Genomic DNA, 21,731 nt, shown 5'->3' on the forward strand with positions numbered 1-21,731 from the left:
GCCTCAAGGAAAAGCTATTTTTTAAGAACAAGATAAAAACATTTAGGTAAGATCTTTGTGGAGATATTGTTTAACAAGAGACTTAAAGGGTGAGAAGAAGCAGTTTTGTGACACACCCAGGGAAGAGCACGGCAGGTGAAGGGACCAGTAAGCGGAAGGTCTTCATGTGGGAATATGAGGTGGGTATGACAGAGGAAAAAGGAAAGCTCTGGTGCTGAACCACCATAACTAGGAGAAGGCTACCAGGTGGGTGTGGGTATATCAAAGACCAAGCCGGGTTACTATATAGAGACTAGATTTTATTGAATGTGTAAGACAACAATTAAAGAACATTTCAAGGGCTTGATCTTACATATTCTTTTAAAAAGTCTCTTCAGAAGTTTGTCAAGAGTGTTGAAGGAGGGGCACAGATAGACTTTGGAGATTTTAGTAGTTCAAATATATTATGATAAGCATTATGGTCTGGAGTTGGCAGTGGAAAAATGGAACAAATTAAGACTCACTGGTTCATTCATACAGAAGGTGAGGGAATTGAGGACAGCTATAGTGTTTTGGATTTGCTCATCTGTAGGGATGGTGGTATCGTAGTGAGATGGGTAAAAGTGAAGGGGGGAAAAGTTTAGATGTGTGCTCCTTGGAATCAAAATACAGCTACAGAATTAACTAAAGACTTCACCAGGGTGCACTCATTATCATCAATATGCTCATGATAGACTTATTGGAAGATTTCTCTTTTGTTTCCTGGAATCACAATTAGGAGGGACTTACTAAGGTGGGATTCGCAAGGGAAGTGCATGCCTCTTAGTAGACTAGAAAGTGCCCTCTCTATAGTTCTGGTGGCCTGAAGAATAGTTTACCTTCAGGGTCAAAGCCTGCAATCTCCTTTCCGTCTTTTGAAGAGCTCCAGTTTAGCATGGGATGTGGACAAACATAACAGTGAAGAAGGAAAGAAGTTCAAAAGGAGTTGGAATGGGTACATTCATTAGAAAAATGTCATTTGAATTGAGCATTCAGTAGGATTTCATTAGGAAGAAACAAATAAGGGAATTTATTTATTAATTATTTATTAATGTTTATTTTTGCAGGGAGAGAGATATAAGAGAGTGAGAGAGTGGGGGAGGGACAGAGAAAGATGGAAACACAGAATCTGAAGCAGGCTCCAGACTCTGAGCTGGCAGCACTGAACCTGATGCGGGGCTCAAACTCATGAGCTGTGAGATTACATCCTGAGCCAAAGTCAAACGCTTAACTGAATGAGCCATCCAGGTGCCCCCAAAGAAGGAGATGTTAATTAATACTCTAATAAAGCTCTTTTAAAAATAAGAATTATGTAACTTTAAAAATAACTCTATCCTGTTACCCACACTTATTACTCTTCTTTGAGGTCTTACTTTCCTCACTAATTTAAAATTTTAATGTATTTTTTATTTATCTTTTTGAGAGAGAGAGGCAGCGTGAGCAGGGGAAGACACAGAATCTGAAGACAGACTCCAGGCTCTGAGCTAGCTGTCAGCACAGAGCCTGACACGGCCCTCAAACCCAGGAACATGAGATCATGACCTGAGCCGAAGTCGGATGCTTAACTGACTGAGCCAGTCAGGGGCCCCTCCTCACTATTTTAAACAATCCTATTTTTTCATCCAGCTATCCATGTATGTGAGCACTTACTGTGTTCTCCAAATAACATACTTACTGAGTTTTTGTCTGATCTTTCAATTATTAGGCAGAAGTTAAAATTTGTCATGATGATGATCAAATTATTTTCTTTCTATAAATCTGCCACTTTTCTCTTTATATTGTGAGTCTATACTATTAAGTATACCAAAATTTCCAGTTACAGTTGGCCCTTGAACATCGTAGGGGTTAGGGACACTGACCCCCCTCCCACACAATCGAAAATCTGAATATAATTTTTGACTTTCCAAAAAGTTAATTACTAATAGCCTGCTGTTGATTGATTAGAAACCTTCCCAATAACATAAACAGTTGATTGATATATATTTTGTATGTTATATGTATTATATGCTATATTCTTACCATAAAGTTAGTTGGAAAGAAGGAAATATTAAGAAAATCATAAGGAAGAGAAAATGCATGTATAGTACTGTATTCTCTTTATTGAAAAATAATTCACACATAAGGGACCTGCATGGTTCAAATGTGTGTTGTTCAAGGGCAAAGTAAATTTTATGTTCCTGGTGAACTAAAACATCTTTATGTTTTAGAGATGGCTTTTATAAAAAGTACATATCTGGATTTTTAAAGTCCCAACTAATTTTTGTTGTTATTGTTCCTAGAGAATTTATCTCATTCATACATTGTACTAAGTGAGATTTTTGCACTGAGCAGCATATCTAATTTTGTAGATTGTTCTTTCTTTTTATTTTCTTAGCTTCTTTTGGATTGATTATTATTTATTATGCCATTTTTACTCTTACATATCAGAAAACTGTATACCCTATTTCTGTTAATTAAAAATCACAGAAGAGTTCCTTAATCTAAATCAAAGGTTAATGAATATCTGTGCTATCCTTTCAAATAATAGGAGGGTCTTTAAACTTTAAATTCAATCACTCCCACCTAAATTGTTCCTATGCTCCTGATGATTTCATTTTTTTTTTAAAACAAGGCAGAATTTTCTTGATTAATAGTATCTCTTTAGGTTTAAGTCCAATTTTGTTGTCTTATTTATTATTCAATTTTGCATCTTGGATTTCCATTCTATGTTTCACTGTCTTCTAATGAAATTAAATCCCTTAGAAATCCCTCTTATCAGGAAATATGGCAAACTCTCAATTTTTTTCTGAAAAATAACTTTGTGGTATTTGGTGTTGACAGTTGCCTTGATAGATATTAAACATCTATAATAACATTAACAATAGTGTTCCTTTATTCTGATTTTAAAAATCAGAAATTGTTTTCCTTTTTAACTTTTTAATTAAAAATTTTTAAATGTTTATTTATTTTTGAGAGAGAGAGTGCAAGGAGTGGTGCGGGAGCCGAGGGAGAGGGAGACACAGAATCTGAATCGAGTTCTGGTCTCTGAGCTGTCGGCACAAGTCCTGAGGTGCATCTCGAACCCACCAACTACAAGCGACCTGAGTCAAAGTCGGGTGCTTGACTGACTGAGCCACCCAGGCACTGTTCATTTTTATTTCTTTAAATAAATGTTCTGTTCAAACATTCTAAATCTGGTAATTCCCATACCTAAAGTCTTTGGTGATCTGGTCAGGTATTGGAATGCTTCTACCTGTTTCACTAGGGTGTCTTGTTTTCTGCTGCATTTACAGTGTTGATTCTGTGAACCGATGTCCCGGTATGAAGTTAGAACTGTGGATTCCTTCAAAAAAGATCTGTGTCTTCTTCTGCCATATCCCTGTGAGTACTATCAGTCTAGTACTTCTTTCAAATAAGCTTTTCATTTCAAATCATTTTAGTTTAAGTAACAGGTGTAAATTTAGGCTACAAATCCTTATATACAAAAAAATAGATTTTTTTGAGATGTCCAATTTTTTTCCTTCTCTTCTCTTTTTTCTCTTTCTTTTTTCTCCTCCTTGTCCTTGTTTTGCTTTTTCTAAGTATGTCTGGGTATGGAAAGAGCAGGGTTATTGACAGCTCCCTCAGTGAGATTTTATGCCTTTGTTTCCTATTACTTACTCTATACTGGATAAACTCTAAATTTTCTTCTATTCTTGCTCTGTAGAGCTTTAAAATTAAACTCAAAGTTATAGGTCATTGGAAAATGCCCTCACAATAAAAGACAGCTTGAATAATTCTCTTATTTCTCTTGGATCATTTTCTCATATTGGTTTTGGCTAAAAGACACCTTACTATATTGCTGCTTAGCAATTAAATTTCAAAAGTTCATTCTAATATTTTCACTAGGATTTTCTTCAGGAAGGTCAATCAGAGGATATAGCCTGCAATGCTATCAAAAAGACAATTTGGAGGACAAGACCTTCATGATGAATTTGAATTTACTTTTTTTAAGAGGTTTAAAGTATAGACAAATCTCTTCTACTTTGAATTTTACAATTCAGAAAGAGTATAGGAAACTATACTCACGTAGGAGAAGTAATTAACAGTAAAGTAAGTACATATACATGTGGTCGAATAAAAAATGGGTTTATGTAGCTAAAAGCAAAATAAATTTCAACTGAGATGCAAAACAATCTTGCTCTCATAAAATCAGCTTCGCCTCTGCAGCCTTTTGTTGTTGTTTTGCTGTTGTTACTGTTCCTGAACTCTAGAAAAAAAATCTGGACCAGGCCAGCAGCTTGAAAAATTATCAATTACATTTTCTCATTAGCTATATTTGGTTCCTTAATTGGCCTTTTTGACTGTGTAATTTCAAGTGATAATTATTTGTGGCACTAGCCCATTCCTATATCAATGTTATCTCTTAATTAATTCAAGAAATTGACTTAACATTTTTTTCTATCTTCAGACACAGAAGTAATTTGTGAGTTACTATTCCTTAGACAGCACAGTCAGCAGCACTTTGAAAAATGACAGTAAGAAAGTCCAATCTCACAGACTTACACCACAATAGCATTGATAATAATCTCGGAGAAGCTCTGCTAAGGAAGAATTGTACATATTTGGTATGAAATAGAAAATCATGGGGTTATAGATTAGAGAAGGAGAGAAACATGAGAAAAAAATAGAATGTTCATTCATCTTCAACAGAGAACTCTTGAATCTCAAAAATACAGAATTGTAGTGGATGAAAATAATTAATATATATGGATCCTAAATATATCCATATAAAGTACTGAGTGTTTAGGTTTCAATAGAGAAAACTAGCAGCATTGAATTGCTGAAATCAGGGAAATATACCAAAGGAAGCAGTGTCTCAGTTGACAGTAATTTTCCATACCTGAATAGGAATTTCCACTCTTCAAAGTTAAAATGAGCTAGTGAGGAGACAAAGTATTATGGTCATCTAAGAAAAGAAGGTAGGAGATTGCCATTCATTCACCATAACTTTGGATTCTTCAGAACTTACTAAAATCTCTTTCTAAAGCTGTCCCAGTCCCTTGCTCTGTTCCCCAATTCATGACTAATGCTTTTCTTATATCCACTCTTCAAGCAGTCTTAGAGGTAAGTCAGTACTCTGAAGGGCAGAGATGTTTCTGTAATTGCTAAATTGGCAGTAAGGAGAGATAACCCCGGAAGTTTCCTCAGAACCATGTCTTGGGGGATTGGTGTTTTAGAGTCACTTTGATAAGGAAGGAAACCCAGGCTGGTGCAGACAGGTCAGGGAAAATCTTGTTAGAGCACGATGAGGAATCAGAAGATCTTACATTCCCTCCGTAGGCTAGCAAATCTAAATCAGAAAATAATAAATTAAAAAGAAAACCTTATGATAAACCTGTAATATAAGCCTCAAATCAAACTCTGATATAATAAGTAAAGGTGATACTATAGACAAATTTTCATAAAATCTGGAGTAAGACAAAAATTGAACCATGAGCTGGAAGCAAGATCCAGTGTAATAAGCATAAGTGATGTGTACTACTTGAAAAGCAAGGACCAAAACTATTATTACTAAATGAGAAAATGACTTTATACTGAAAACAATCAAATGGAATCAATAGAAACTATATAGATCTATACATATTGTATAGATTGTATGGATCTATATATTATATATAGATATACATATATGTGTATATATGTTACAGAATTTAGCAAGGGTCCTGGTAATAAAGTGAATGTAAAATATAAATGGCTATTATATACATTCATTATAGTCAAATTATTTAAGTTCTATAAATTTATAAGAAATAAGTCTTGGGGTGCCTGGGTAGCTCAGTAAGTTATGCCACTGACTCTTGATTTTGGCTCAGGTCATGGTCTCATGGTTCATGAGTTAGAGCCCTGCATCTGACTCTATGCTGGCAGTGCAGAGCCTGCTTAGGATTCTTTCTCTCCCTCTCTCTCTCTGACCCTCCCTAGTGTATGTTCATGTGTGCACATGCACTCTCTCTCAAAATAACTAAACATTAAAAAAAAGCAAGAAGTCTCATTTTGTAGATGAGATAATAAAATCCAAGAAGGAGAGTGACTTTAAGTTTTTAAAGGTTCATAGTCAGTAAGTGGCACAGATGCAGCTTGTACTGATTTCTTGGCCTCCAAACGGAACAGAGGTGGCTACATTTTTCCAAAGGGATAGATGAGATGTAAATGTGAACAAAGATTAAGGTACGCACAAAGAAACTCTTCAAGTGTTAGTATTTTCATGAGTTTTTTTTCAGTTGGAGTGCAGGGTCCTGTATTTTTGTATTCCAAGGAACACCTCACTTTCTTCCAAAGAAGTGACCAAGAGCTTCTTAAAGTTCCCCTCAGCCTGATCAAACTTTAGACAGCCTCCGCCTGACTCTAGGCCTCTAACTTCCCTTTTCTTCAGAGTATTTACTTTAAGTAACTCGTCAGTGTAAATTTTCTCACTGTGCCTCAGATATAAACCTTTTTAAAAGCCTCTTGCCAGTTCTTCTCCCGGGACTGTCTTTCTCAATGATTTGGGAGACATCGTTTTGAAATATAATCATCAAGGAAGATGAAGCGTCTGTCTCCCAGCCTCCGTGGGAGAGTAAGAGCCTGACTTCTGTGGGCACTTTGCTTCAAGCTGTAAAACTATCTCCTGTCATAAAGATATAAGGAAGGTTACTCTTCCTTTGGGTGAACCAATTAGCAAGCACAGATGGCCTAAAACCTTCCCATTCTGCCCTTTGTTCCAGTAGAGTTGAAATCAGAGTTTTGGTCTTTTTCTCCTATTACAAGAGCCTCCAGTAAAATCTTCTCTGGCTATTTAAGTCTAGTACAATTTACTTTAACAGATCATACCACCTCTTACTTCCACAAAATATCCCAGTTGAAAACATTTTTTATATAAATTATTAAAGCTACTTACTTTAATCTTACCTTGATTTTTTTTTAAATAGAAAAATAGTAGTTACACTTAACATTATTTCTTCTTCATTTTTGTTTCATTGGTCTTCCTCTTGTTTCTTATAAGAGTTCTCTCATGGCGCCTGGGTTGTTCAGTCAGTTGGGTGGCTGACTTCTGCTCAGGTCATGATATCACAATTTGTGGGTTTGAGGCCCTCATTGGGCTCTGTGCTGACAGCTCAGGGCCTACAGCCTGCTTTGGATTCTGTGTCTCCCTCTCTCTCTACCCCTCCCCAACTCATGCTCAGTTTCTCTCTGTCTCAATAATAAATAAAAACATTAAAAAAAAAAAAAAGAGTTCTCTCAATCCCGCTGCAGCTGCTAATTGCAAAGGTGACCTAAAATCTGATTTGCACAACTTTGCATTTGAAAAGCCACTGTCAAACTGTCAAGTTCTTTAACAGACTAGTACATCTTCTATCTTGTTTTCTTTTTTTAAATATCTGCACCAACTCAGGCCTTACTGTTCCTCTCTGACTTGCCTGTGAAAAAAAGTGGTATGAAGTTAGTGGGCCAAAATCCTGAAAGATTAGTCTATGCACATAGTTACAACTAACTGAATTAGTCCCATGCCCTAGCAAAGAAGTAAAATCAATATTATAATTAAAACTGCATTCCTGTATAATTGGATTTTCAAAGGAAACCTGGAAGAGAGAAAGAGTAAAAAGTGTTTTCTTATGTGGAAAAGTAATTAATATTTGTATTAAGTTTATATCTTCAAAATAATTCTGCAGAAATTTGTGGCAATAGCTTCAATTTCATTAGCCAGGGTTGATTACAAGATCTTCTCCTTAGTGACACTATTCTTACAGACAAAGTCTTTCCTATCTGTTGCCACTGGGCTGTCTGAACCACTCGCTTACTTTCCCAGCTCACATATTCCAGTCAGATTCAGCAGTAGGATTTTCAGGGGCCATGTTATTAAGTGTGTTTGTTAAATCGTATCCATGATTTTTTTTTTCTAGATTAAAAAAAATCCATCTGAAAGAACTGGGCAGCTTAAATAGTTGAACTCCTAGTTCTTTCTGGGAGCTCACTGCTTTCCCATCACATGCTTTTTACCACAATTCCAAATATAGATTGAACTCCTTTACATAATGTGATATTAGAAGAGACTCTCAATTTATTAAAAAAAAAGTGGCATGACTGGGGCCACAGGGGTGCACCATTTGGCATAGTGGTATGGCTTCTCTCTTAGAACTTAGAAATTTAGGAAAGTTGAATAAAGTAATACTTTCAGTCACGTCCCTATGTCAGGAAGACTGTGAGGGTCTGAGCTGGAAGGGGGGCAGAATACATAGATAAATTAGACATTGTCTTTAGACTCAAAAGTATTCTCTTTAATTGAGAATAGCAGAAGTAATATAGACAAAAAGCAAAAACAACAAACAAGACAGTGAATGCCAAGTGGCATAGACATGAAAATAGGCAAGTATGATGAAGTAGAAGAATTCTTGAAAACAAAGACCTGATTCACGTAGTACATGTATAACTTGATAACTGTGTTTCCCCAGCATATAGGGTACTTAATCTTTGTAGGCCATAATTTTCTCATTTCTAAATTGAAAATGAACTAGATTAGAATGTCTCATCCAATTCTGAAACTCAACAAAAATTTGGAAGAGGGATATTGTATCCTGGGATGATGTGGGCATGGATGATCCCTGGGGGCCCATCAAACATGAGGTACCATCGAAAGACTAAGTGGATGTTGTTGATAAAGGATATAGAAAAGGGACAAAGCATGAGAAAAAGCCACGTGTTACTACATTTTGTTCACTTTTGTGTTATAAGGCTGGTCACAGTACCTGAAACACAATGGAAAATGTCCAATACTTACTGAAAGAATTAATTGGACAGTGTGACATCTAACAGGGGGGTGACATCTAAAAGGTCACATTCTGTATTTGCTTAATGAAGTTAATCACTGAAAGAAAAATTTGTGCAGAAACTTTCTTCTGTGACTTGTAATGGATGAAAGTGAACATTTTCCATCTCTATCCCAAATTTGTCTAATTTGAATGCCAAGACCTTATTTTAAAATTCCGAAGGTCATATGTTTAATAAATGACAACATTCTAAGTCAGCCTGTGCAATTCCTTCATCTCTGTCAGTTTCTAATCCAGAGAGAATTTCCTAATCTGGTTCTTAATTGTCCGATCACACGCACTTCATGTTCCCCCTTCTCTGCTGTGTTCCTGACTTGGGTTCTGCATTCCCAGGCAGTTTTCCAGCTGTTCAGTTTTCAGAACAAATTCTCACCTGTATGATACATGGACCATCTAATGAACTGCTTTCCATGCCCATGTTTCTTGTTTGTTTGTTTGTTTGTTTGTTTTCTTTGTTTTCCGTCCCTGTGCTACTTTTACAACTTTGATGCTACTTGCAAATGTTTTTCTCCTCTGAGGTTGCCTTGGGTGTGCTTTTGACCAGTTATCTCCAGGATGAATTTTGGATACAGGATAAAGGGCCACATGGGTTTGATTTCCCCTGAGCCTGCTACAGTTGTAACGTTCAAAACAGAAGTGCCCGGAGAAGACATCTTTGCTTGCATATCAGTTCTTGGCAACAGATAAATTGTTTCTCTATAGTTTTCTCTTTGAATTTTATGTTGGATCAGTTTTTAACTTGGAGACAATTCTCTTTTGAGTAATACTTTTTCAATGTGTCATACCTGGAGATTTATTATACCAATACATCATCAGAGTGACAGCTGGCCCTGATGATGTATAGCTTAATACATCATGAAAGCAATTTCTCATTCAGGTTACATAGTACATAGGAATGTTAGTGCTTGTATTTTTAAAAATGTATATAAATTTATGGTCTTACAACAAATAAAACTTTCTGAGAGTTTGTAAAACTCTTGGACCTGTCCCAAATCTAGCTGGGCAATAAAATTAGCACTGGTTCACAAAAATACCGAGTGCCAACCCTTTCTGTATAGGGACAGACACCTTCTTTATAAATGTTTATTTTCTCAATAGGAAATATGCGCACTTGATAAAAAAATTTTTTTAAATACAAAAGTATATATAATGAAGACTATCTCTTTCTTCTGTCCATATCTGGAAGCTATCTAGTACCCTTGCCCAGAGCAAAAACTTACCAAATCTTTTAGAGACGATGTAAGAATATACTGATACCCATGATATCATCCTATCATTCTCCCATATTCTATTGTATTTTTAATTTTTTAATTTTTTATGTTTATTTATCGTAGAGAGAGGGAGAGAGCAAGCATGTGCAAGAGTGGGAGAGGGGACAGAGAGGGAGACACTGAATCCGAAGCAGTCTCCGGGTCCTGAGCTTGTCAGCACAGAGCCTGATGTTGGGCTTGAACTCACAAACCACGAGATTATGACTTGAACCGAAGTCGAATGTTTAACTGATTGAGTCACCCAGGCACCCCTTATTCTCTCACAATCTAAAGAAATATTACTGCTTTTCTATAGAATGGCCACTTTTCCTTATCATGGACAGAGTACAATTTAGAACACAGTGAAAAAAATGACTAGATGAAAATGGAGTTACTTTTAAGTTTTTCCTCATATATGGTAGAGAACTATATTACTCTTTTTATGATAGCATACTATTCTACTGATTTCTTTTATGATTTTGACTCCAGGAGAACTGATTTTCATTAATAAGGATAAAAATCTTTAGTTTACATGAAACATTGAATTAAGTGAATCTTATGAAAGGTGATAAAAATGTCAACATTTTTTAGAGATAAACTAAAACTGGGAAGAAAGAGGAGAAAGAGACCAGGGAAACTGCAGTGTGATTAAGAACATAATACATTTTAAAAATAAATGGAAACTCTTAATGGAAATGTCCCAAATTGTTACATTTCATCCATCACCTTCTTTATTTTTACTAATGAACTTGCCTGGAAAATTTAGCTTTAGTTTGTGTCATGGACAAATTAACTATTATAGAGAAAATGGATTTTTTTATAGTCTCTCAGATGAGGAAAGATAATGAAGAATATGAGAAATTCCAAGATTGAAAGTGTTAGTCTTTAATCTACGTTGTGAAAGCAGTTACAATTGAAAGCCATATATAGAGTAGTTTGAAAAGAATAAGTCTCTTCTCAAAATCAGGTTAAAAAAAAAACTTGTGGCTATTATGGTGATGATTATAAGAAAGTTAGCTCTCCTCCATCAGTCTGGCACTTAGTTTTTGCCTTGCCACCTCCATGATTTATTCTATTTTATCTATTATGAATGCATCAGTTTCTTCCTTTAGTATTTGCCAAGTCACTTCTTTTAATGCTTAACTGTAAATATAAGTCCACAAAAGACAGAAATTTTGAACCTGTATAAGAGATTAGTATTTTTTTTGGCAAAAATACACAGATTTTATTTTCTCCTTTCTCCTTCCTTTGACCTCCTAGACTTATCCAACTTATGAATGCAAGACCTTATAGATATTGAACCAGATAATTAGAAAAAAACTCTCCTCAAGAGAATAACTCTCAAGGACTGTTGCAGGCAAGTTTACATGGTGTGTGTATGCATGGGTGTGTGCATGCACACATGCACTTATTTCCAAACCTGAATTCTCTTTTCTCCTCCCCTCTTTTCTGTGAAGGATATATTTCTGAGTAAAAAAAAAAAAAAAGAAAGAAAAGAAAGAAAGAAAAAGAAATATCTTGAAGAGGTGTTAGAAAGAATTTAGTTTGGAGAGGATGGGAGAGAAAGCATTTTATCTTAATGTAGAGAGAGTTATTCTTGAGAGTAGAAGGTGTTAAGAAACAGGGATTGCAGAGAGAGGAGATGATGGAGGGGTTTGGGGAAGGGGAAGGGAGAGGAAGAGAGATGGGAGAACCAGGTTGGAAATAGTGTTGATTCCCCATTTGAATGGACTGGCCATTTTGTAATCCTTATTTCTTAAAATGTTTTAAAATTCTACCTAACAAATGGTGCTTTCAGAGTTGGGTCCAGTTGAGTGATTATTCTGGTGATAAGGTGGAATAATTAAAAGCAGTTATTAGGACCCAGCCACACAGTGCTACTTTTGGAAGTAAATAATTTTTTGTAAAAGACATGTTTAATTGCTGCTTTAAGAAGCTGAGATCCACTCCTTCCCAATGTAATGCCAATGTCATAGAATGTGTGACACGTTAGTGATCTTAGTTTTCCATGTCTGCTGATTTTGTGAATTCAAACAGTTCATAGTCAGTCTGATATCATAGAACAGAATAATAAATAAGTCAGGTTCTGGCATTTAAACTCCAATACCAATACTTAACATCTTGGGACAATTATCTAATCCTTACCCTAATCCCTACTTTAGTTTTTAAAGGATTAGGTAAAATCTTATATAAGTTTAATAAATCAGATTTTAAAATTAGGGACACCTCGGTGGTTCAGTTAGTTAAGTTGTCTGACTCTTAATTTTGGCTCATCTCATGACCTCACAGTTGAGTTTGAGCCCCACATTGGGCTCTGCACTGATGGTATGAAGCCTTCTTGGAATACATTCTTTCCCTCTCTGCCACTCCCCTGCTCTCTCTCTCTCTCTCAAAATAAATAAAAATAATAAAGAAATGAAAATTAACTTAATTTGTTAATCATTCTTAAATTCATCTTCATATTTTGGCAATCCACAGTTGGCAAAGCAAGAGGATGACAAGGGGATAGGAGAACTCATTTTGAGTTGACTTGGTAAAATTTTAGGCAGCACCACTTTGCTAGGAAAATAAAGTGCTCAGATTCTGCACACTCTGAAAAATATTTTTTGTTTAATATATTTGGCTACAATGTTGCTATTTGTGTACCAGGGTTCATCAATAAAAATTGGACCACATAGTGCTCACTTCAGCACATATACTAAAATTGGAATGATACAGATTAGATTAGCATAGCCCCTGCCTAAGAATGACACACAGATTCATGAAGTATTCCATATTAAGAAAAAAAATGGATTATACAAATTGACGTAGTTTTCATTTAATTAACTGGATCATTCACTGGTTTGCCTTTATCGATGTTTTATCCAAAGAGAGAAAAAGAGAGAGAGAGAGAGAGAAGTGATATCATGGCTAAGACTCTGAAATCTCTTTCTTGGTCATCTATGAACATTAAACATATTAATGTTAGAAACAATAATGGCAAACTTTTAATGACTCATTAATATTTATTTGACATACACATTTTTCAGGGTTTTTACACTTATTATTTAAGTGTCCCACCAAGTCTACAAGGAGACTACTATTGTCCATATTTTTACATAAGAAAAAGAGACATGAATGCCTCATCCAAAGTTATGTAGGTAGTAGGATGACATGGTCAAGAATTATAATGACACAATTCTTCGCATGAGGTCTAGCAATTAATCAAGCTTTTATACATACCATCTCAGTGTGTATCATAACACATCAGCTTTACCATAGGATACATTTTGAAGTTATTATGGGATACTATATTTAACATTATTATTTTCTCATCTTTTCCAAAAAGTAAGATGTTTGAAAAATTATTACACTGAAATATATACAATATTCTGAATGCTTCTCTAAAATGTAATTTTCTTGAATTACGATAATATTTTTGTTCACTAAAAGAAAAAAAATGAACTTTTCAGTGACATCATCTCTATTTCACTTAGGTTTTTGTCAAAGGAAAAATAAATAGAATGATCAGGGGAGACTGTTTTCATTTCTGCAATTGCTATCAATTCTAAATATGTTTGAAATGTCACTGCACACTGCTGACCAACCTGTTGGTACCAAGTGAAGACAGAATTATTAATAAGAGACCTTTGCCAACAAATGTTAGGGATAGTGAACAATACCCTCTATAGGGACAAATGAATGTGCGTTTGCTGGAATCTCATATGAAATAACAAACGTCCTAACAATGCCGTTGGGAAAGATAAAAATAATGAAGACCGTGGAAGATAATGTACTGGTCAATTATTTTCTATTTGAAGGATAGAATTATGGGAAAGGAGAGAAATGATGGAAATTAAATGGGGTGAGAGAATCAAGAGGTTGAGGGAAAGCACAATTCGACATTAAAAGAGAAAGTTTGGGAAGATTGAAAGGAAAAGAAATGAACTCAAGGAAAAGAATTTGGAAAGTAAAGAAAACTAAATATAGAAAAGAATATAAAGAATTCCATATTCTTAGCTTTTTGCCTCACCTTATTTGAACAAACATTCCCAGCATCATTTTGTAGTTTTCTTTTCTACACGCTATAATGTTTACCATTAGGATTTCTCTAGAGAGTGTTTTTGGATCTTTTATTATTATTATTTAAAAAAAACTATTTAATCTTTCATCATGATAAATGTACTCTTTTATTCCCATCACCTATTTTATCCATCCCTGTACCCACCTCCCTTCTGCTAACCATTGGTTTGATCTATATAGTTAAAAGTTTTCTTGTTTCTCTCTCTCTCTCTCTCTTTTCCTTTGCTTATCTGTTTTCTTTCCTTAAAGTCCACATATAAGTTAGAGCATATGGAATTTGTTCTTCTCTGACTGGTTTATTTTGCTTAGCATTATGCTCTCTAGCTTTATCCATGTTGTTGCAAATGACAGGAATTCATTCTTTTTTATGGCTGCATAATTTTCCATTGTTTATATGTACCATAGCTTCTTTATCCATTCATTATCAATGACACTTGGGATGCTTCCTTAGTGTAGCTATTGTAAATAATACTGCAGTAAACATAAGGTGCATGTATCTTCCTGAATTCGTGTTTTTGTACTTCTTGAGTAAATGCCCAGTAGTCAAATGAATGGATTGTAGGTTATATTTTTAACTTTCTGAGGAAATTCCATACTGTTTCCCACAGTGGCTGTACCAGTTTGCATTCCCACCAACAGTGCAAGAGGGTTCCATTTGCTCCATCTACTCACTGACTCTTGTTTCTTGTGATTTTGATTTTAGGTACTCTGACAGGTGTGAGGTGATATCTCATTGTGGTTTGGGTTTGCATTTTCCCTACGATGGGTGGTGTTGAGCATATTTTCATGTGTCTGTTGGCCATGAAATGTCTGTTCATGTCTTCTACCCATTTATTAATTGAATTTTGTTTTGGATTTTTGGGTGTTAAATTGTATCAGTTCTTTACATATTTTGGATACTAACCCTTTATTGGATGTATCGTTTGCAAATACTTTCTTTCATTCCATACGTTGCCTTTTAGTCTTTTTGATTATTTATTTCAGTGTGCAAAAGCTTTGTATTTTGATTTAGTCCCAATAGTTTATTTTTGCTTTTATTTCCCTTGCCTCTGGAGACGTATCTAGAAAAATGTGCTATGGCTGATGTCAGAGAGATTACTGCCTGTGCTCCCTTCAAGGATTTTTATTGTTTCAGGTCACAGGTTTAGGTCTTTAATCCATTTTGAAAATGTTTTTGTGTATGGTAAAAGAAAGTGGTCCATTTTCATCATTCTTCATCCAGCTGTCCACTTTCCCCAAAACAATTTGTTAAAGAGACTGTCTTATTCCCATGGCATATTCCTTCCTGCTTTGTCAAAGATTAATTAGCCATATAATTGTGGGTTTATTTCTGGGTTTTTCTATTCTATTCTATTGATCTCTGTGTCTATTTTTTTATGCCAGTATCATACTGTTTTAATTATTACCACTTGGTAACATAACCTAAAATCTGGAATTGTGATACCTCCAATTTTGTTTTTCAAAATTGCTTTAGTCATTTTGAGGCCTTTTGTGGTTCCATACAAGTTTTAGGATTGTTCTAGTTCTGTGTAAAAAAAAATGCTGTTACTATTTTGATAAAGGTTGCATTCAACCCTTTGGGTTGAATAGACATTTTGCTATTGCTTTGGGTAGTATAGACATTTTAATGGTATTTGTGCTTCCAACCCATGAGCATGGAATGTCTTTCCATTTCTTTGCATCATTTTAAGTTTCTTTCATCAATATTTTATACTTTTCAGAGTATAAAAGATCTTTCACCACTTTAAGTTTATTCCTCAATATTTTATTGATTTTGGTGCAGTTGTAAATGGGATTGTTTTCTTAATTTTACTTTCTACTGTTTCATTATTAGTGTACAGGAATGCAACAGATTTCTGTATGTTGTTTTTGTATCCTCTGACTACTGAATTCATTTACCAGTTCTGGTAGTTTTTTTTTTTTTTTTTGTGGAGTTTTGGTTTCCTATAAATAGTATCATGTCATCTGCAAATAGCGAGAGTGTTATATCTTCCTTACCAGTTTGGATGCCTTTTATTTCTTTATGTTGTTTAATTGTTGTGGCTAGGGCTTCTGGTACTATGTTGAATAAAATTCTTGACAGTGGACCTCCTTATCCGGTTCCTGACCTTAGGGGGAAAGCTCTCAGTTTTCCCCCCTGGGTATGATATTAGCCGTGGGTTTTTCTTATATGGCCTTTGTTATGTTGAGGTCTGTTCCCTCTAGATATATTTCACAGAGGGTTTTTATCATGAATGTAATTGTACTTTATCAAATGCTTTTTCTGCATCTACTGAAATAATATAATTTTGCTAATATTTTGTTGAGGATTTTTAAATCTATATTGACCTATAGTTCTCTTTTTTGTTGTGTTTTTTTAAAAGCAGGTTTTGATATCAGAGTGATATTAGCCTCATAGAATGAATTTGAAAGTTTTCCTTTTTCTTATATATTTTGGAATGATTTGAGAAGTGTAAATCTTTAAATCATCTTTAAATGTTTGGTAGAATTTGTGAAGCCGTTTGGTCCTGGACTTTTGTGTTTTTGGAAGTTTTTTGATTACTTATTCAAGTTCATTGCTAGTAATTAGTCTGTTCAAGTTTTCTATTTCTTCCTGCTTTAGTTTTGATAGATTATATGTTTCTAGAAATTTCTAGGAATCTCTTTTAAGTTGTCTAATTTTTTGGCACATAGGTTTCCATAATATTTTGTTACAGTTGTTTCTGTTTCTGTGGTGTAGGTTGTTATTTCTCTTCTTTCATTTGTGATTTTGTTTATTTGGGACCTCTTTTTTCTGATGAGTCTGGCTAGAGCTTTATCTGTTTTTGTTCATCTTTCAAAGAACAAGCTTCTGAGGTCATCTGTTCTTTTTATTTTTTATTTTCTATATAATTTATTTCTGCTCTAATCTTATTATCTCCTTTCTTTTACTGGGTTGGGTTTTGTTTGTTCTTCTTTTTCTAGCTACTTTAGGAGTAAGGCTAGGTTGTTTATTTGAAAATTTTCTTGCTCTTAAGGTAGGCCTGTATTACTGTAAACCTCTCTTAGAACCACTTTTACTGCATCCCAAAGATTTTGGAACATTGTGTTTTCATTTTCATTTGTTTCCATATAATTCTTGATTTCTTCTTTGATTTCTTGGTTGATGCAAGAAATTATTGTTTAGTAGCATGTTATTTAAACTCCATGATTTGTGTTCATTCCATATTTTTTCTTGTAATTGATTTGTACTTTCATAGCATTATGATCAGAAAGGATACCTGGTATGACTTCAATGTTGAGACTTGTTTTGTGCCCTAATATGTGATATGTTCTAGAAAATGTTTCATGTGCATTTGAAAAGAATGTGTATTTTGCTTTTTTAGGATAAAATATTCTGAAGATGTCTGTCAAATCCATCTGGCCTTGTCATTCAAGGCCATTGTTTCCTTGTTGATTTTCTGTTTGGATGATATCTCTGTTCATGTAGGTGGGGTATTAATGTCTCTATTATTATTTTATTACTGTCAGTTACTTCCTGTATGTTTATTAATAGCATGTTAATACATGCTCAATGTATTTGGGTGCTCCTTGTTGGGTGCATAAATATTAAAAATTGTTACAACCTCTATTCTGTTCTGTTGTTCCCATTATGATTGTGTAGTGTCCTGTTTAGCCTTTGTTTTACTGTCTATTTTGTCTGATATAAATATTGCTACCCTGACTTTCTTTTGACACCATTTCCATGACAAATGTTTTTCCATCCCCTCACTTTCAATCTGCAGGTGTCTCTAGGTCTGAAATGAGTCTGTTGTAGAAAGCATATAGATGAGTCTTGCTATTTTATCCACTCTGTTACCCTATATCTTTTGATTATAGCATTTAGTCCTTTTACATTCTAAGTAATTATTGATATATATGTATTTATTGCCATTTTGTTACTTGCTTTGTTGTTATTTCTATAGATTTCCTCTGATCCTTTCTTCTCTTTCATGGTTTGCTGGCTTTCTTTAGTGATATACTTGGATTCATTTCTCTTTATTCTTTGCATATATATTATTGGTTTTTGAGTTGTGGTTGCCATTAGACTTATATATAACATTTTCTGCATATAGATATCTATATAAAGTTGGTAGTTTAATTTTGAACCTATTTTTTACTCTTCTCCCTACCATCTTTTAAATATATGGTGTCATATTTTACATCTTTTATTTTTCAAATCCCTTGACTGATTTTACAGAACTACTTATTTTTACTAATTCTATGTTTTTCTTTTTGCTTTTTATATTATCATTTATGGTATTCCCTTTCCACTCAGAGTCCCCTTTAATATTTCTTGTAGGGCTGGGTTGGTGGTCATGAACTCCTTTAGTTTGTTTTTCTGGTCAACTCTATCTCGCTCCTATTTTGAATGCTAGCCTTGCTGGATAGAGTATTTTTGGCTGTAGAATTTTCCTTTTCAGCACTTCAAATGTACCATACCACTCCCTTCTGGCTTGCTGAGTTTCTGCTCAAAAATCTGCTGATAACCTCATGGGGTTCCTCCTTATAAGTAATTTTCTTTTCTCTCGTTGCTTTAGTATTTTTTCCATCTCACTACTTTTTGTCACTATATTTACTATTTGTCTTGGTGTAGACTTCCCTGGATTGTATTTGGGGGAGGATTTTTGTGTCTTCTAAATCTGGATATTTGTTTTTCCCTCTAGATTAGGGACTTCTTAGCTACTACTTGTTCAAATAAATTTTCTGCCCACTTTTCTTTGTCTTCTAATATCCCTATAATGTGAATGTTATTACACTTGTTGGAGTCACTGAGTTCCCTGAGACTATTCCTAATTTGCATAATTTTCTTTCCTCTCCTTTGTTCAGCTTGCTTACTTTCCATTACTCTGACTTCCAGGTCATTAATTAGTTCTGTTTCATGTAGCTTGCTATTTATTTTATCAACTATATTTTTAATTTCATTAATTGTGTTCTTCATCTCTGATTGGTTCTTTTTTATTCTTGTGTTATGGGTCTCACTGATGTCCTCTACTCTTTTATCAGGTTGGGTGAGTATCTTTATCATCATTCTTTTAATTCTCTACCAGGCATATTATATTTGTTTTGCTTAGGTCTCGTGCTGTGGTTTGGTCCTGTTCTTTCATTTGGGACATATTTGTCTCCTCATTTTGTCTAATTCTCTGTGTCTGTGTATGTTGAGAAAGTCAGCTACTTCTCTTGCTCTCAATGGTAATAGCCTCAAGAAGAAGAGGTCCTGTAGTACCCTGCAGTGCAGTATTCCCTGTTCCCCAGGGTCTGGCTCATCGGGGTTATTTCTATGTGTGTTTCATGTGCTCTGCTATTTAGTCTTGGCCTCTGCTTCCTTCATTCCTGTTGTCTACAGAAACTCTTTGTCTATTCTGGGCAGTGTTTGGTCCCAAGCAGAGGTGGGGCTCATTTTAACAAGGTGTGCAGCAGTTTGCTTGTGAAACGAGACCTGCTCCCACTGCTAGAACTGAGTTCCTGCAAAATGCAATAGGTTTGAAGATGTGGTATTGGAAAGGTTTGTACTGATCTTCTGGGAGAGGGGGCCCTCAGTGCATGAACTATGGCACATGTAACTGGGAAGGGCTGATCCACAGAAGCACTAGGGGAGCAAGGCTTGGTGTATGCAAGTTAGGTAAGCAGAGTTGGTACAGTGCTGTTTCCAGCACTCGGCCATTGTTTATGCTGGGAGGTGGGATAGGCAAATGGTGCCTGTCAACTCTTTTATTCCTGGGTGGGTCTCCATGTGATCTCTGTCTCTCCATGCCATGCTCTGTGGTAAGCAAATAAGTCTCTCACTCATCTGCTTTGTCTTTTTTCAAACTGCTGCTTTTAGGCTGTATCTGCAGGGGCTATTGTTAAGCTTGCTCTTTGAAGTCAGGACTCAAGTTCCTAATTCTCTCTGGGTTCTCCCAAAGTTGAGCCTACCTATTTTTAAAATTCCAGGCTTTGGCTCCTCCAGGTTGTAAGTGCTCACAAAATTTGGTTCCTCTGGCTTTCAAAGACAAATGTTATAGGGATTTATCCTCCCCATTGATAGGCCTCTGAATGGGAAAATCTATTTCTCTCCCTTCTGCATGCCATCAACTCCCTCCCCACCATAGATGCCCATGGTGCCTTTCACTCCCAGACCATGTCTTCATCCTTCCTACCTTCTTTGATGTGGCCTCTTCTCTGTCTTTAGTTGTAGAGTGTGTTTTGCCAGTCTTCTTATCACTTTCTGGGTTATTTACACTAATGTGAGTGTTTTCTAGTTTTCCATGGGACAAGGTGATATTAGGGTTCTCCTATTCTGCCAACTTCCCAGCTTACCCTGATCTATCCCCTTCAGATCTTTTATAAGGGATCTCATTTTGGTTGTCAAAATCATAGATAATCAATTTGAAAGAGTATTAATCACTTAAAGCTCATGAGAAAACATCTTTCTGATCAATGGTTGTTCAGAACCCAGAGAGGCACCTGGGGGGCTCAGTTGATTAAGCGTCCAACTTCAGCTTAGGTGATGATCTCATGGGTCATGAATTTGATACTGGCATCAAGCTTTTTTTGCTGACAGGTCAGAGCCTGGAGTCTGGTTCGGATTCTGTGTCTTACTCTCTCTACGTTTCCCCTTCTTGAGGTCTGTCTGTCTCTCTGTCAAAAATAAATGAACATTAAAAAATTTTTTAAAAACTCAGAAAGAAATGTTTCTCCCCCAAAGCTAACTCTACCAAAGCAAAAACATAAACAGCACAAATAGGATGAGTAAGCAAAACATTGATTTTAAAGTGAAATGTAAAATCTGGAATTTTGAAGATACTCCCCTCTTTATCAAGAAAATCCTTTTTATCAACTTAATCTCTGAAAGAATTTCCTTTTTACCTTTTTGCTACTAACAATGTGGTTCTATCAAGAATGCTGGATGCTCTTGTAGCTTTATTACATAAATGTATATTTTTACTATGTTTGTTTCATTCCCTGGGGCCTAAAAATGCAATGATTCCAAAATCTCTATATTGCCTCTCTTCGTCTTCATGCTCTCCCAGTACTTCTCACTCAGATTGAATTTACTGACCATCACTAAAACTATTTCATTATACACACATGTCACTCCTTTGCCTCCCTCTCACTTTATTTACACAATTGACAAAACATCAATGCTGGAAAATACAAACACCTATTGATATTTGCATTCATGAAGTTGACTATGGCTGGAGAAAGATCTAGAATCATGCTGATTATTCTCACCTAAATTATTAACTACTAACTTCAAATGAACTCTTGATAGTTTCAGGGTTCTTAGTTCAGGTTTCCTTCATTGTCTGTCTTATGAGATAATATCAAATATCTGTTCTATCTCAAATGTGCACATATTTATAGCTCATCATTTTACTTCCCAGTTCACTGAGCAAATTGAAAGTTACAAGATAAATCCTACAGCCTCATCCCTCAAATCTTCCTCCATGTGTATCTCTCCATTTTTCTTTTATAGATGAACTCCTCATCCCCTTATATGAGAACTTTTCTTTGATTTGTAGACTAGAGTCATCCTTTCCTGCCTCCTCAAGAACATGACTGTAAGCAGTCTCCACCTCTCTCTGACCCCCATCAT

At 35.2% G+C, this 21,731-nt stretch overlaps 1 non-coding gene across 1 annotated transcript; it reads left to right on the forward strand.

Annotated features, from left to right (window-relative positions):
* The first annotated feature begins 12,770 nt into the window (after positions 1 to 12,770).
* Positions 12,771 to 12,874, forward strand: LOC115277130. Its single transcript, XR_003902237.1, has one exon. It is a non-coding gene; the product is annotated as a U6 spliceosomal RNA (small nuclear RNA).
* The last annotated feature ends 8,857 nt before the right edge of the window (positions 12,875 to 21,731 follow it).

Source organism: Suricata suricatta, chromosome 13 (assembly GCF_006229205.1).
Source record: "Suricata suricatta isolate VVHF042 chromosome 13, meerkat_22Aug2017_6uvM2_HiC, whole genome shotgun sequence".
In the NCBI taxonomy this organism is placed as follows: Eukaryota; Metazoa; Chordata; class Mammalia; order Carnivora; family Herpestidae; genus Suricata; species Suricata suricatta.